The sequence below is a fragment of the Heterocephalus glaber genome, unplaced genomic scaffold (assembly GCF_053883595.1).
Source record: "Heterocephalus glaber isolate CG9 unplaced genomic scaffold, H.glaber_assembly_v1.0 deba00000621, whole genome shotgun sequence".
Classification (NCBI taxonomy): Eukaryota; Metazoa; Chordata; class Mammalia; order Rodentia; family Bathyergidae; genus Heterocephalus; species Heterocephalus glaber.
In genome coordinates, this window is record NW_028258153.1 from 325,911 (window position 1) to 335,362 (window position 9,452).

Consider the following 9,452-nt stretch of genomic DNA (forward strand, 5'->3'; position numbering starts at 1 on the left):
AATGCTATAAGTAGCATAGAATACAAAGGTTAAATGTTAAGATCTATACAATCAACAGCAGCACTTATGTGTTTACAGAACTGTAACCACATTATGTGACAGTGGCCCTCAAAATTTTTTGGCTCCTCAGTAACTGAATATTACATTTGGCTAACCTAATGACCTTAATATAAAATTAAATTAAATCATTAAATTTAACACTGTCAATTGACATTCTGTTGGGTTCACCACTGAAGACAGAGGTAGTCTTGGGGGAAATGGGATGCTGTTTTATAACTTTTCAAATGAAGCAATAAAACCCGTGGGGTTGTCAACCACATCTGAACTACAAATTGTTTCTAGACAAGAGGGATTTAAACAAAGCCTCCTCCTAATAATAAAAAGCCCTGCGTTGGTTCCCAGCCATTATTTCTAAAACAACCCAATTTACATGGGAAATAAATTGTAAAAGATAATCACAGAATTTTCTAGCCCTATATTCAGCCTACCTTTGAAACACTGTTTCCAGTTATTTTCCATTTTGCTCCTTTTCAATCTATCAGCTGGCAGCTAAAATTGGCCTACAACCCCCTCTCCCAGTGGGCTTCTCTCTGACCCAATTCAGGCTCCCTGGTGAGGAAGGCACGGAAGCAAAGCCAGCACTGGGCATTTGTTTATTCTTTGTGTCTCAGCACAAATGGTGATGCCACTAGGGAGGGTCTGGGGAATAATGTGTCTTTGTTCTGGTGCGGCCCGCACACCTGCGGGGTCAGTGCCTGCATTGTTTTGTGGTTTTCTCATATGCCAGACCAGATGAGAAGGCAATTCTTGTTATTGCTTTGTGATTCAATATGCCAGCTCCTTCTTATCCACAGCAAGTGCAAGTAGGAATGTGCACTCAACACAGTGCACTTCAGAACTCTGAGCAGTTATGAATTTTTTGTTTGTTTTACATTTTATAGCAGATGTTGATTAGGAAAATTTTGGACTGCAACATTAGTCAAGTTACTGTGAGATTGCTTTCAACAGGTGCTGGTTTCACCATTATGCTATGAAAAGTTGCTTCTAACAATAAATTATTTAAAGAATTTTAATGACTTTTCCACAATTCAGCAGGACTATTATTTCCCTGGTTTCTCCCTTTATGATGGGACAAATAGAAAATTTTTAAACTATGACAAAATTATCTGGATAGCTACTATTAAAAATAAATTTAAAAGTTATTATTTACTCTTCTAAAGATGCATTATAAACTGGGCATAGTGCCACACATCTGTAATCCCAGCTCTGATGGAGGCTGAGGCAGGAGGATTGCAAGGTCAAGCTCAGTCTGGGAAACAGTGATTTAGTGAGACCTTGTCTCAAAATAAAAAATCGTAATTAAAAAGGACCTGGGCTGTAGTTCAGTGTGAAGGTCCTAGATTCAATCCCACAAAAAAAAAATTACATATTTTAGACAGTACACCAGTGTATCTGAGCACAAAATGTATTACCCAAAATAGTGTGATTTATCTTGTAGCTCGCTGAACATGAAGAGATTATAATTAATATGCTGAACAAATTAGTGGTAAATAATTAAGAATTCAGCATTACTGTATTTCTGTGGGTGATAATATAGTGTTCCACAAATCCACTGTGATTATGACACCGGATACAGCGTAGAATTCCAGAGGGATTATACAAGAAGAATTTTCTCAATCTTATCAACAGTCAAAAATTACAGTGGCTCAGCAAACAGACATGAGATACAGTCTTATCCACTCCTAGATTCTGAACAATACCTTTATGAGCTTGATTTTTATGCTATAAGTTGCTCACCCCTCGGGGGAATTGAGAATTAATAGTTGTCATATTTTTGTCAATTTGGAAGACACACCAGGAAATACAGCATCCCATAATCGGGCATTGACTGCCAAAATTTATACTGAGCATTTCATAAACAATAAAACATCTATTTCATTTGTACCACTGTTGGATAATCTCAAGCCTTAGGCGCTTTTGCATCAACAGATGTGACAGAAATTAAATTTCAGCAGCCTTTGAAACCAAAATACTCCTTTTTATTTGTACAAATTCCTCCAATGTAAGTCTATGATTCCGTATTAACATTTTGAAAAATAGCTAGTAATTACTGAAAACAATTATTTGATGTTTTTAAGGACATTAATACCTATGATACTACTTTATTTGGAATTACTCTCTTTGTACCATTCCAAAGGAAATAATCTCCATAAAATGCAGGTTAATATAGCAGCACGGCACAGGTGTGGTATCAAACAGCAAAGTTTAGTTCTGGGCTCTCATATTTAACAAGGTTTATCCTTGGAAAAAATTGCTTAAACTTTCAGAACATTCAAACCACTTTCTTTCTAATCGGTTTTAAATGCTTAACAGGTTTAAGAGCGTGGCTGAATAATAATAATATGTAAGAAATATACTGAAAGCATATAACCCCTAAAAGGTAAAGAGTGACAGTAATCTAAATGGACAGTGGACACGTGCTGGCACCTCTGCACCTGATGACCAGAGAAGGTTGCCATGGGAACCAGCAGTGCAATTATGAAAGGCAGACCCTGCCCTGAACAGTAACCTAGAAGGCAGAAGTGAGAACAGAGTTGGTGAGAATAGAGACAGCTAAACGTGTCTGCACAATTGCATTGAAAGAAAAGGAGAGGGCATCTTGGTGAGCTCATGATGGTGACTTAATGCAAAAATGATTTAGGGTCTTACTATTGATGGGCTAGAGGGACAGGAGCTGTGGGCACCAAAAGTGGTGAACTGACGGGACAGGAAGGGAAAGTGGCACTGCATGGAGGCCAACCACACGACCGGAAGAAGGTAGTTGAGGAAGGACTGGAGCTGGAATTCATGATCTCTCTGTGCTCCACTGCTGGATTTCAGAAACAAAGATTTCCCATATCCGGTTTTAATGGTTCTCTCATTGTATGGTGCAGCACCCTGTTCCTGACCACACTCTGGCGTTCTGTAAAGGCCTATCAATCAACTAATTTCATGCTAGTTTTGTATTAATTACCCTCGAGGACTAATGAGCAGGGGTGATAAGTGGTTGGCACAGGTAGAGAGGTCTGCAGAAAACCGGATCAGCAGGAAGACACAGTGATGAGATGGCCAGGTGCCATCAGAGGCCAGGTGCCATCAGAGGCCAGGACCGCCTGGGAATTGACATTCAGTGTGGCCAACCACAAACATGATGTGAGAGCTCAAACATAAAATTCTCCAGCAATTGTGTAAAGAAGACTGAATTTCTTCTATTTATATCAGAGTGAGACTCGTCATTTTTTACATTAAAAGGAAAGAAAATCCCCAGTTTTGTACATTAAAAAGAAACAACATGCAAACTTGAGCATGTCCAAGTTATATAGCATTAGCAAATTTAAATTTTTTGAAAAATGATATAGTTCAAAAATTAGAAACCAAGAAAATGCGATGAAGTGAGTGATCTCTATCCAAGAATTGTTTTTCCAGGGTTAATAACCTACTTACAAGAAAATTACACAGAATGAGAAAGAAAAGGGAATCCACCAAGTTATATTGAGCCTCTTTTCCGTGCCAAGCCTTTTAGGATTATTTTATTCATTCATACCACAGATGTACAATTTCTATCATATCACAATGCTCTAAGGCAGTGGTAGGTTTCATGATCTCCCTCAGTGATCAGTCAGTGGTCACAGAGCTGGATGAAAACCTGGGTCCCTCTCACTGACTTCCCTGTGTGGTCCACAGCTATCTAGCACCTTCCCAAGTCAGCAATTCAAGACAGCTGCCTGGGATCCTCACAAATACACACAGATACTTTTAATCTATTACAGTTGCTCCTAGAGAAGAATGAGAGTCTAAATTCATTTAGCCAACCTTATTTCTCCAGCAGTTACTAAGATCACTGATTTAAGAAGCGTAATAAGTTTTCCAATTTAAAAATCATGCTTCATCATTACCAAATGCATTAGAACATATTTATTAATATCTGAATCACCCATAGTAATGATAATATTTATTGGATTTTCATTAAGTGTCACATCATTTTATTAAGTGCTTTATACAGATTAAACCTTTTAATGCTCAAAAATCCCATGAGGTCAGAAGTGTAATATTCTAGATTTAAGGACACTGAGGCTTAAAGGGGTTAAGTAATTTGCCCAAGGTCATACTGATAATAAGAGTCACACTCAGATCCAGGCAGTCCAAGTGGAGAGCTCACACTCCTCATTAACCTGCTGTAATACCTTGCACAGAAAACTTTACTGGTGCTGGACAATTTCTCTTCAATGGAGCAAAATCTACACCACACAGAAGAAAAATCATATTCATGTTTTGTAGATATTCACAGAAACAAAAGGAGCAAAAGAAGAGATTGTAAGGGACCTGAGCTGCCAGGGATGAGCCCTTCTCTGCACCACCTACACCCCTAGCTCACCAGCCACCATGATTCTTTGGATGAAGGCAAGAAGACAATAGAGATTAATTAGCCCAAGATCACCTATCCGAGCCAGGTCTCTTGATTTTCAATGCAACAGAACTCCCCAGGTTACATAACTCAATATCGCATTAGGCTACATCCCTACAAAAATCCAAATGGTAGGTTGAGTCTTCAGAGTTGCCCCCTTCTGAAAATATCTTTGTTTTAGAGAAAGTTCCAGCAACCCTCCCTTTAGAAAGACTTGTCAGTGAAATTCTTGATTGATGGGGTCTTGATTTTTCTACATACTTAGTAATTACTATCTTGATTTTAGATCTGGACTTGCTCATGAAAATGAATACAAAGGTTCTTTTCTTTTCTTTTCCCCAGAGGTGTGATTTTGTGACTCCAGACATCATTATCAACCCTGTGAAGATTTAAACAGTGTTATTGTGTTGAGAAAGAGAAAATTCCCTCACAATCACACACTCACCTCTAACTGGAATGCTAACTAGAAAATTTGATTGAAAATCTCCTCATAATACTTCATAAATTGGCACTGAATTTTTGCTGCAAATACACTTTTTACATATAAAATATAAATCTCAGAGTGCATCATCTAGAGTCTGAGTCATGGAGCCTGACTCTTTTCATTGAGGATTCATCAAAGTTGTTAAAGTTGAGGTTGTCTGCCAGAGCTTCTGCATGTGTAATATAACACAACCACAAGAATGACTGTAGATATTAGTGATATCCAAACCCAAAAACCTTTACATTATATATCATTGAATCATACATTTCTTAGCACATTGCAATCCACACAGGAGAGAAAATATGCATTAAGTAAAGAATAAAATGTCCTCAGTTTACTAAAGATATTTATTTCCTTTTTAGAGAGAACAAAAGGTAAACAAACAAGTAGTACCAAACACAGTCTAATATTAGAATGATGAAGAGTGCTAATTATAATTAACATTTTTGTGGTACTAGAGATTGAACCCAAGGCCTTTGAACTGAACTACATTCCCAGCCCTTTTTATTGTTTTAAATTTTTGGATACAGCTCTTTTTTAGGATTATAATAAAGATTAAAATATTTTATTTTATTTACTAAGTTCATTGGTACATTTTAGGTATACATTATGATCACACTTGTTATTGGAAATTTGTACCTGTACATGATATATCTTAGTTCTTTTTTTTTTCCTTAATTCTTTTATTGGTACATTTTAGGTATATAATATGTTTACATTTATCATTGGGTGCTTGTACCTGTACATGATGTATCTTGGTTTTTCCCCATTACTTGTGCGCCCTTCACCCCTTCCACCCTTCCCTGTTTACAGACTTCATTTCCATTTTTTTTCTTTTCTCAAACATTTTCCTTTCCTTTCTGTCCTTTCCCCTTCCCTCCCACCACCCCTACCCCTTTGGACCTTTTCCTATTTCAAAGTGTCAAGTATTCATTATTAATCCTTTTAATCCTTATTTAAACTTTTAGTTTCTCACGCTAGAAAAACTATTCAGTAGTTACACATGTGTGTGCTATTTATTTCACTTAAGAACATAGCCTCGATATGCATCCATTTAGCTATAAATGACTCTAGTTTCTTGTTCTTTATGACTGAGTAGTACTCCATTTTATAAAAAAAACACATCTTCTTTATCCAGTTTCCAGTTGATGGGCTGTTTCCAAGTTATTACAGACTGTGCCACTATAAACATGGGTGCACATATATTGCTGTGGTATGATTCTTTTAATTCTTCTGGGAAGATACCCAGCAGGGGAATAGCTAGATCAAATGGGACCTCTAGCCCTCGTTCTTTGAGATATCTCCACACTGATTTCCATAGTGGTTACACCAGTCTGCACTCCAACCAACAATGGAGAAGGGTTCCTCTTTCCCTACACCCCTGACAGCATTTGTTATTGGTTGATTTCTTGATAGCAGCCATTCTTTCTGGGGTGAGATGGAATCTCAGTGTTGTTTTCATCTGCCTCTCTCTAACGACGAGTGATGTTGAACATTTTTTCATATATTTATCTGCTGCTTTTACTTCTTTGTCTGAGAAATGTCTGTTCATTTCAGATGACCATTTTTGAATTGGGTCTTTGAATTTGGGGTGTCTGATTTTTTTCAGTTCTTTATATATTCTAAATAGTAGTCCTTTGTCTGAGGTACAGGTGCTAAAAACTTTTTCCCATATTATAGGTTGTCTCCTAGCTCTGTTGTTGGTTTCTCTTGCAGTGCAGAAGCTTTTCAGTAAGATGAGATCCCAGTCGTTGATTCTTTCTGCTAGTTCTTGTGCTACTGAGGTTTAGTTCATAAAGTCTTTTCCTATGCTAATGTCTTCAAGAGTTCTACCTAACTTATCTTCCAGCAAGTTTAGCATTTCTGTCTTAATACTTAGATCTTTAATTCACTTTGATCTTAGTTTATTGCATGGTTATAGGTATGGGTCTACTTTTAATCTTTGGCCGGTTGAAATCCAGTTTTTTCAACACCATTTATGAAAGAGGCTATCTTTCCTCCAGTGAGAGTGGTTGGCTCCTTTGCCAAAGATGAGGTGGCTGAGTATGTCTGAAGTTGTTTCTGCATCTTCTAATCTATTCCACTGATCCTTGGGTCTGTTTCTTTGCCAGTACCATGCTGTTTTTTATCATAGTTGCTTTGTACTATAGTTTCAAGTTGGGGATTGTGATACCCTCAGCCTTGTCTCTGTTGCCTAGAATTGCTTTTGCTATTCTAGGTCTCTTCTGGTTCCAAATGAATTTTTGGATTGTTTTCTCTAGTTCTGTGAAATATATTATTGGAATTTTAATCGGCATTGCATTGAAACTATATAGCAGTTTTGGAAGTATGGCCATTTTCACTGTATTTGTTCTTCCTACCCAGGAACAATGGATGTCTTTCCATTTGCTTATATCCTCCTCGATCTCCTTTTTCAGAGTGCTATACTTTTCAGTGTAGAGGTCTTTTCCTTCCTTTGTTAGATTGATGCCTAGATATTTTTTTTTTGGATGCTATTGTAAAAGGAATTGTTTCCCTAATTTCTTTCTCGGTGAGTCTGCTATTTTTGTATAAGAAGGCTATTGTTTTTTGAGTGTTGACCTTGTATCCAGTTACTCTACTGAAGCTGTCAATTAAGTCTAGAAGTCTTTCGGTAGAGTTTTTTGGGTCTTCTATGTAAAGTATCATATCATTAGCAAATAATGACCATTTAACTTCTTTCTTTCCAAACTTTATTCCTTTTATTTCTCTTTTCTAATTGCTGTGGCTAATGTTTCCAGAACTATATTAAACAGGAGTGGTGATAGTGGGTACCCTTGTCTTGTTCCTCATTTTAGAGTGAAAGTTTTCAGTTTTTGACCATTTAGTATGATGTTGGCTATTGGTTTTTCACAGATAGCTTTAATCAGGTTGAGATAAAGACCTTCCATGCCAATTTTCTGTAGGGTTTTTATCACGAATGGGTGTTGGATTTTGTCAAATGCCTTTTTTGCATCCATTGAGATGATCATATGGTTTTTGTCCTTGACCCTCTTAATATAGTGTGTTACATTTATTGATTTATGAATGTTGAACCATCCTTTCATTCTTGGGATAAATCCAACTTGGTCAGGATGTATGATCTTCTTGATGACCCTCTATATTTTGTTTGCCAGTATCTTGTTGAGGATTTTTGCATCTATGTTCATTGGGGAGATTAGCCTGTAGTTCTCTTTTTGGGTTGGGTCTTTCCCTGGTTTTGGAATCAAAGTCACACTTGCTTCCAGGAATGAATTTGAAAGCCTTGCTTCCCTTTCAATTTCCTTGATGAGTTTAAAGGGTAATGGTGATAGTTCTTTAAATGTCTTGTAGAATTCAGCAGTGAAGCCATCAGGACCTAGACTTTTCTTTGTTGGTAAATTTTTTATTACATTTTCAATTTCACTCATTGTAATTGGGGTGTTTAGAATTTCTATATCTTCTTCATTTAACTTTGGCAATTCATATGTATCTAGGAATCTGTCTATTTCTTCTGTGTTTTCCATTTTATTAGAGTACAAGTTCTCGAAGTAAGTATTGATGATCCTCTGGATTGCTGGATCTGTTGGGACTTCACCTTTTTCATTCTTGATTGCATGGATTTGAGCCTTTTATTTCCTTTTTTTGATAGGGTTGGCAAAGGGTTTATTGATTGTATTTATTCTTTCAAAAAACCACCTCTTTGACACATTAATTTTTTGTATCATTCTCTTAGTCTCCATTGCATTGATTTCTGCTCTGATCTTTATAATTTCCTCTCTTGTACAAGCTTTGAGTTTGTTATGCTCTTCTTTTTCTAGGAGCTTGAGGTTCTGCATTAGGTTATTTATTTGAGTTCTCTCTGTTTTCCTAATATGGGCATTGATTGCTATGTATTTCCCACATAGGACTGCTTTCTTTGTGTCCCATAGATTCCTGTATGTTGTACTGGCATTATCATTTACTTGTAGAAACTGTCTAATTTCTTCTTTAATTTCCTCTGTGACCCATTGGTTTTTCAGGAGAGTGTTATTTAATTTCCATGTGTTTGTGGGAGTTTTGCAGTTTCTTATGTCATTGATCTCCAATTTTATTGCACTATTGTCTGATAATATACAGGGGGTAACTTCAATTCTTTTACATTTACTTAGACATGTCCTATGAGCTAGCATGTGTTCCAATTTGAATTCTTCATAATTTCAAAAGAACTTTGGTAATGTATGGTTATGAAGGAGGAGGAAGCATAAGAAAACAAAATAAAGTAACCTTCTATAAGAGCATTGGCTGTTCCTATGTACTGGAAAGCAAGTGAATGTCCATTTTAGAGGGGACAAATTGATACTATAAAAGTAGTAAAGGAAAAGAACAAACTAGCAAAGACAACAGTTTGTAGAAACCTATTGTGCTGATAGCATTTCTGGAACTCAGTGTAGTGAGTCACATCAGCAATCGTTGACATGTCATTGTAAGGCCTTTTATCCAATTTCTACTTTATATTAGCTCTCCAGTTTTTAGAGATGTGTTAATAATTCATGCTAGCATTTAAAA